Here is an 8,275-nt window from a genome sequence, read left to right on the forward strand (position 1 = left end):
GAGGATGCCATCACTGTCACACCCCACTCTGCCCTTGTCCACCTGGATACTTACAACTCCTACATTAGGATGCTATTCAGTTATTCAGTTATTAACAGCGTCAAACCATCCAAGCTGCAACCCATCCAAACTCCAAACTCTCTAATCAGCATCATCACATCCCTGTGTAACTGGACCCAGGAATTTTTTATACTAGCAGTTTTTTAGGCCTGAAATCAACACCTCCTCCATCTTCATACTAGGTTCCAACATGTCTGGTCCCTAAGCATTCTCTTTTCTCTTGTGACTGTGAATTTGCTCAGGGCCCCAAATGATCATTTCACAGAGGACAACATGGAGGTAGCCCTGATGATGATGATGATCAGATGGCCTATAGGGAAGAGGTCCCACACACTGCCTGTGCAGTGTGCTGATAAATAACCGGCACCCCTCACCCAGAAGACCGAGTTCACTGTGGAAGAGCCACAATCACACACCCCAAGGAACATCATTGGAAACTGAACTGAGTGTGTGTTCAGCTTTAAGTTGCTTTTAAAGTCACTTCTTTTACCTCTTGCCTTATCTAGGGCCATAACATTTCCAGTCTAAAATGATCCTTTCTTCCTGGGGACACTGAGGAAATCTCACCTGTCTACCTGAATACTCTAAACCTCTATTGTGTTTCCACCAAAACCACACTGACAAACTGGATCTCAATGTGGTATGGCAGCTGCTCAATGTCCAAATGGAAGGGCTTCTAGAAAACGTTCAATACCACCATCTCATGGGTGTGAAGATACCTTCCATCAAGCACAGTCATCACAAATGCTGCCAATGGAGAAAGAGAAGCATCAACTAAGACCTCTCTCACCCTGACCATGGATTATTCAATCTTCTCCCATCTGGGAATTGCTACATGTGCCTCCAGTGTCACAGCAGCAGACTAAGGGAGAGCATTTTCCCCTCAGTTGTCAAGTCGCTGAAATGGTGCTGATCCCCCTTCCTCCAACCTTTCTTTGCACATAGACTAATATGTGGTTTGCACAGATTTTCACATTCTTCTATTTTCACCATACATTCATTTGTACTTTGATTTAATTTATCCATCTCTACTTTAGTACCATTACAACTTATGTTCAATAGTACTGTAGTGTCCTCAGATGCCATTCATCTTACTGAATTTATGCATAGTGCCTTTTCCACTGTACTGTCACTAGCACTTCCTAGAATTTTTATTCTGTTAATTCTTATTACTTTTATTATTCGTTATTTCCTTTATCATTAATTATGTCTACCTTCTGCTCTATGTTTATGTTCTGTAAAGCTGCTTTGAGACAATGTCTATTGTAAAAAGCGCTATACAAATAAACTTGAATTGAATTGAAAACTTTACGGCATCTTTTAGATCATTACTTGCACCATATCACTTAGTGCTACGTTAATATTTGTGCTCCTGGATAGATGCTACCTGCATTTCATTGGCGTTATATCTGTACCCTGCGGTTGTTTTGTGGCTCACGTCACAGCATTTACTAAGTTGCATGTGTTTTCCCAGTTTGCATCATGTCTATGAATTTGCAGTTTGTTTCTAAAAACGACTACATGTGTTGTCATTTTCATTAAAATGTTTTATAAATTTGCACTGCTACAGGATAGACCCTTCACATCATGGCAGCCAATTATTTTTAGGAGTTGTATAAAGCCTGGCTTTATTCTTAGAAATTGCTTTGGTAAATAACAGGTTTTTTTAAAAGGCTGTTTAAAAAAAGGATTGTTCTCTTTTTAAATATTTTATATATAAATTAATTAGCACATTATACATTATAGTGTGTACAAACAGAGGGCAAACTGTGCTGCATTATTCAGTTCATGTCATCCCAGATGCACTCTCTGATTTGAGTGTACATAATAAACAAGGCTAAAAACAGTAAAAAGCTTGAGGGAGAGTGTGCAATGCTCCAGCAGTTTTGTGGCAGAGTCACAACAGTTCATGTCAGAGGAGACTCTCTTTAGGCTGAGCAGCTCGTCTCATCACATGCCTGAATAAGCTCTGTGATATGGAGACGAGATCATGGCAGCTGTCCTGCTTATGCCCCAGCCAAAATGATTTGTTAAGGGCATGTTAAAGAGATACTGAGGTTGCAGAGATGAGTGCACCCACACTGCCCTGCTAACATTATACGCTTACCATAACGATTTATCCAGAGAGTCTGGCATGCAAATAGGTTCCAGGCGTGATTGGACTGTAAGTTATCCGCAAGCTGTTGCCTCTGACACAACACACAGGTTGGTTGCTACCAGGGATTTAACCAAATTCAAATATGTTATCCGGATTAAACCGATAATACGCTTTAAACAAATATAAATACCAGTAAGACATCTTTTTTCCCCACAGGATCCAGAGAGACCTTGAGAGAGTTGAATTTGGGACTGAAATCCCATGGAGCGCAACAAAAAAGTGAAATGAACAGGAAATTTTTACATTACTATTTCTCTCTCTCGCACACACACTATCAAAGTGAGATGGAAGCTTACATGACAAAGGAAACAACTATTTTGCATACTATTATTGGTTTACTAATGTAGCCTGTACAAACCTATACCCTGCCTTATCATAGGCAAGTCGTGGCCTAATGGTTAGAGAGTCTGACTCTGGTTGTGGGTTCGAGTCTCGGGCCGGCCACGACTGAGGTGCCCTTGAACAAGGCACCGAACCCCCAACTGCTCCCCGGGCGGCGCAGCATAAATGGCTGCCCACTGTTCCTCGTGTGTGTTCATGTTGTGTGTGTGTTCACTGCTGTGTGTGTGCACTTTGGATGGGTCAAATGCAGAGAACAAATTCTGGGTATGGGTCACCGTACTTATGTCACGTCACTTTAACTTCCTGTACAAACTGACCCAAACTAACAAAAGAAATATGCTTTAATTTATAGAGCCTTTGTGATTCATAAAGCCCACACTATCCATAGATACTATAGAGCACACTATAGAGCACACACTATCCATAGAGCAGCACATCTCTTCTCTCATTCAATTTATTTAAACTAATATTATCTTGCACAAACGTGTAAATTAATTGTACCCGTTAGTTAGAACATAGTTAGTAAAAAAAACATTCATGCTTTATTATTATTATTAAAAAAATAATAATAAATCACACAGGTAATATGATGGAACAACTCATAAAGGGGTACCTCAGTTTGGCAGACACTGTAAGCGTGTCCCAGTTTTATAGCTGATTCTGCTTCACATCCAGAGAACTGTTCTGAAATAAACTATTCCCTTATTTAGGGAAAATGTCACTTTGAAAGTTAGCTCTCTAGCTTACTCCAGCACATTAGATAGAAAGCTGGTGAGAAAACTCCACAGGGTGTCTGGTTGAGACCGATCAACTTGAACTTGAGTGATGTAGCTGAGGAAGTATAATAAAGTTCTGCTAATTACAAATACTACTGATTTTTTCAGCTGTCATGTTATCCTGCTTTACTATTAGCCCTTTATGTAAAAAAAAGTAAACAAATACAATAAGTGTTTATTAATAAAACATTTAAACAAACAAACAAAAAATAAGTGTTTATGTTCATATGAATAGTTAATTAATACAAATAATCTAATCCAGCTACTACACATCTGGGTCACTTAAATTAAATTTTTGTCTAAAAGTAATATGCGCAATATTCTCTCTCTCTCTCTTTCTCTCTCTCTCTCTCTCTCTCTCTCTCTCTCTCTCTCTCTCTCACACACACACACACACACACACACACACACACACACACACACACACACACACACACACACAAACACAAACACTTACTATTCTACACTGTTTCGAAATACTTATAATACATCAAAAGTTTTTGCACGAACTTTTGGAGTGAACACTGAAGCAAAGTGAAAGAAATACCGCATTTATTTTCCAAATCCCAGGAAACTTCTTTAAATGATATATAGTCTATAACTGCTATATAACTGCTACATAACCGACAGCGTTATATTCAGACCGTTAATATTTGAACATAAACTAGCTAGCAAACCCTGTTAGCAAGCTAACCTCGGCTAAAGCTAACATAAGCAAGCTAAACTGACAGAAAAGAGTTTAGAGCAGCGTTAGTTTGTCGGTTTCTTCGTAAGTCTGGGCGGAAAAGAACCCCATATTCGCCGGTGTTACTCACATTAGCATGTTGCACTGAAGGAAAATCTCAAAATCCCGGTGTTTAATGTGTGCGCCAAAGGAGGAGAAAATAAAACGTCGCGCGGAGGAGGCGGAGCTTAATAAAGGGTACTGAACTAAGTACACCAGAGGGTCGGGGGTGGCTTTATTTATATTTTTATTTTAATTCAAGTAATACATTTTCATATAGTGAATATCAAAGTTCAAGATAATTAATCACACACGCACACACACACGCACACACACACGCACGCACGCACACACAAACACACACACCTAATTTAGCCTAGTCAGTCAAAGTGACATGTTTTTGCTAAATGGGAACTCTCATGTTGTTCAGTTTTTCCAAATACATCTTGGCTGGTGTTGATTTTATGCAGCTTTATTTTAGAAAGAGTGACGGTAGTCCAATGCTTGATGGCATGACACGGTCCCTGTGCTAAGTATATGTGATAATCCAACATGTCTCTTTGGGCATTGACTCGTTTCCTGGCAGTAAGTGACAGAAATGAAGGTGGCAGCTTTGCTAAATCATCTCTCGCCTCTTTTTCTCACTCAGTGACCCTTTTATCGCATACAGGCAGTGACTCACTGTGTTACTGCATCACCTCTTCCATCATAACATTCACTATGCTGCTCTTTTCCCTGTCACCTTGTGTATGCCACTAGATCTCCCATAATGTGAGGTCAGTGTTATTTTTAGGTCAGACAGTTTGGAATCTGTTAATTAGAAGGTAATCACTGCACATTAGGAATTCATTTTCAGCAGGATTTGTTACTAAAGATCATTTTACAAAAGATATTTCCTTATGCATGGACATATTTAAGTAAAAAATCACTTGCACAATATCACAAGCTTTTTGGCCAGAAGTGTAATTTCTACTCTTAGAAAACAGAATGAAGATTGGATTATGTGCAGTTCAAGGAAGCCGAAAATAAATTATCCTTCACAATATTCAGGTTCAAGTCTCTCTCAGGTCACTATCTGCTTACCTGCTGCACTGCTTTGGACTGATAATTTGTTGGAATTGTGTTCATAATGTGAAGTAATCCCATTAGGCAGACTCTAGAGAGGCAAAGCAGATTAGCAATGTCAGACTAATCAGAATCAGCTAGCCATGACTCTAGTCTACAAATCCCAATAGTCAGATTTCTTGTTACAGCCACAAAGAGCAATACCGTAATATACACAGTGAGAAGCTTTATTAGAAAATGGAATCTCAGGTGTGGTACACAAAAACAGTATTGTAAATCTGCTTTTCAACAATAATTGCATTGTCTGAAGGATTATGCAATTAGATCAGCAAATGTTCCACTTATAAGATTCCATAAAATATGGGATTTATGAGTTTTTTACCTTTTTGAAGAATTGAGGAATATCATTCAATCATTTTCTACCGCTTATCCGAACTTCTCGGGTCACGGGGAGCCTGTGCCTATCTCAGGCGTCATTGGCCATCAAGGCAGGATACACCCTGGATGGAGTGACAACCCATCACAGGGTGCACACACTCTCATAATTGAGGAATATTTTCTATTAATTAATTAATTAATTAATTAATTAATTAATTCATTCATTCATTCATTCATTCATTTTCTAACGCTTATCTGAACTTCTCGGGTCATGGGGTCAGGCGTCATCAGCCATCAAGGCAGGATACACCCTGGACGGAGTGCCAACCCATCACGGGGCACACACACACTCATAATTGAGATAATATTTTCTATTCACTCACTCTCACTCTCACTCATTTTCTACCGCTTTATCCGAACTACCTCGGGTCACGGGGAGCCTGTGCCTATCTCAGGCGTCATTGGCCATCAAGGCAGGATACACCCTGGACGGAGTGACAACCCATCACAAGGCGCACACACTCTCATAATTGAGGAATATTTTCTATTCATTCATTCATTCATTCATTCATTCATTCATTCATTCATTCATTCATTTATTTTCTAATGCTTATCTGAACTTCTCGGGTCATGGGGTCAGGCGTCATCGGCCACCAAGGCAGGATACACCCTGGACGGAGTGCCAACCCATCACGGGGCACACACACACTCATAATTGAGATAATATTTTCTATTCAATTCTATTTAATTTACATAGCAATTTTAACAATGGACATGGTCTTTGGTATTAACATGGTCGCAAAGAAGTTTTAAAGATGATTAAATATTAGATCTAATAAATTTACATTTACCCATAATGAGCCAAACAGAGGCAACAATTTCAAGGAAAAAATATTACATTAGGAAAAAAACTTGAGTTGAACCAGACACAAAGGGGAACCCATACTCTGGGTGAGACTGGACAGTGCAATTAATGAAAATTTCCCTATACAGTCAAGTTCAATTATTTAACCAGAATTTTTTTGAGGAACTTAAAAGGAAGTAAGCATCAGCACAATTTCTGCATTCATCCTTTCTGAATTCATATTACAAGAGAAAGAGAAAAAGGAAAAAGGAAAATTAACTAATAATGATTACATACAAGGCCAAAATAAATGGCCTACTTGGATTCTATTCTACAGCATTGAAAAAAAAAACATTTCACTACATGTCGTTTTTTTATATGTTGCACAGGTGAAAAATAAAATTAGATTTTGAATTAGAAAATATTTTGTGAGAATATAATAAAAATATGTGAATGTAAAAGAACATATTAGCATACTATATGTATATAACAGCATATTGCAACACTTTAATAATAGCACTTCTCTAATTCAGCCATGTTAAGCATGAGCTTGTAGTATACTGTTGTTGATGTTTAAACCCACCAATTATCATTAGCTCTATATCAGCAGCATTTTTAGCTACTGCTTTAGGTTCCGAGCTGCATCGATGACATTTCTAAAATACGAATAATGTACATTTGCTTTCATACAGTACATACACATTGTTGGTGCTCTGACATGACCAGTGTGGCAGACTTGACAGCTTCTTGCAGCATAAACATCAGAGCATTAGAGACCTATTATTAACTTGCTCCGTTTGGGACCTCACTTAAGTCACTTTTCTGATGAAATGTTACACATTCTTGGGCAGTATCTCAACTCAGACAGGGTAAAAGTGAGACCATTGAATACAGACAAATTGTTTTGCACATTCATGCCCATAGGATTGGTAGAACGATATTTAGCCTTTTTCTGAAGCCTGTAAGTGTACCCGTGAGCCTGAGCCAAGAGACTCAGAGAAGAATAGAGCTGTAAAATGGGTGCACACCACCCCATGACACGGCTGTCAGCCTTTTTATGGGGTGGTCATTTAAAACCCAATACAGGCAATAAATTCTACACATTCCATTGGAAAGTCCATATGCAAGAAGATTTACAAGACAAGGAGTACATTTCCCCTACTTAGAGAACCAGAGCAGTTCATGTACATATATAGTGGGATGAGCAATACTAGTGACATTAAATGGGGCCAGAATAGGCTGTGAGTCATCATGCTGTTTCACACTTTTATGCATTATTATTATGAGGTTGTACCAAACATCGATCGTTAGTTCCAAACATCGATAGTTCCAAACATCGATCTCCCATTTTCAGGCCCTCACTGTGACTCCAAGATCCTGTGCTATAAGGAAAGCTGATATAGGACACTCTCTTCATCATCCAACTTTTCCGCCAAGGCAGTTTGAGTGCTGGTTCAGAGCCAGAGCCTAATTCAAAATCAGTTATTTCTTTTTCGAAACCCAAAGCACCGGCTCTGAACCAGGAAAAGTGTCTCTTAAGTAGCACCAAAACATTGCTGGTCTACACTTAAGGACCGCTTGCGTCAGGAGCTGGGGGCGGGGTTACTGTGACCAACAAGACAGCTTCGTTGTGACCAACAAGAGAACTTCGCTAGCACCATTTTTAAATCATTTTAAATCAAGACTCGCCACGTTTGGATGATATGTAAGTTTGCAAATCCATGAGCATTAACAGTAAAGCAACATCAGCCATTGTTGATTTTGTGTTTGTGATGGCTCTCTAGCCCATGGAAAGGCAAACCTGTTCTTAGAAGGCTCGCCAGTGGAACCAACTTCGAACCAGCACCCGGTTCTTTCTGGTGGAAAGGGGGCATAACTGGACCAGAATGCACCATAGTAATCTGAAATCTAAAAATAATTCCCTAATC

At 39.1% G+C, this 8,275-nt stretch overlaps 1 protein-coding gene across 3 annotated transcripts in view; it reads right to left on the reverse strand.

Annotated features, from left to right (window-relative positions):
• Positions 1–4,286, reverse strand: part of pot1 (protection of telomeres 1 homolog) — a 38,425-nt gene extending 34,139 nt beyond the window's left edge. For 2 of the 3 annotated variants that reach the window (XM_027173468.2, XM_027173469.2), the window contains exon 1: positions 4,152–4,286. The gene's annotated coding sequence lies outside the window, so the exon portion shown is untranslated. Of the gene's footprint in view, positions 1–3,173; positions 3,392–4,151 lie in introns of all 3 variants that reach the window. The other variant, XM_047819820.1, reaches the window with a different exon arrangement.
• Positions 4,287–8,275: the final 3,989 nt, after the last annotated feature.

Source organism: Tachysurus fulvidraco, chromosome 10 (genome assembly GCF_022655615.1).
Source record: "Tachysurus fulvidraco isolate hzauxx_2018 chromosome 10, HZAU_PFXX_2.0, whole genome shotgun sequence".
Lineage (NCBI taxonomy): Eukaryota > Metazoa > Chordata > Actinopteri > Siluriformes > Bagridae > Tachysurus > Tachysurus fulvidraco.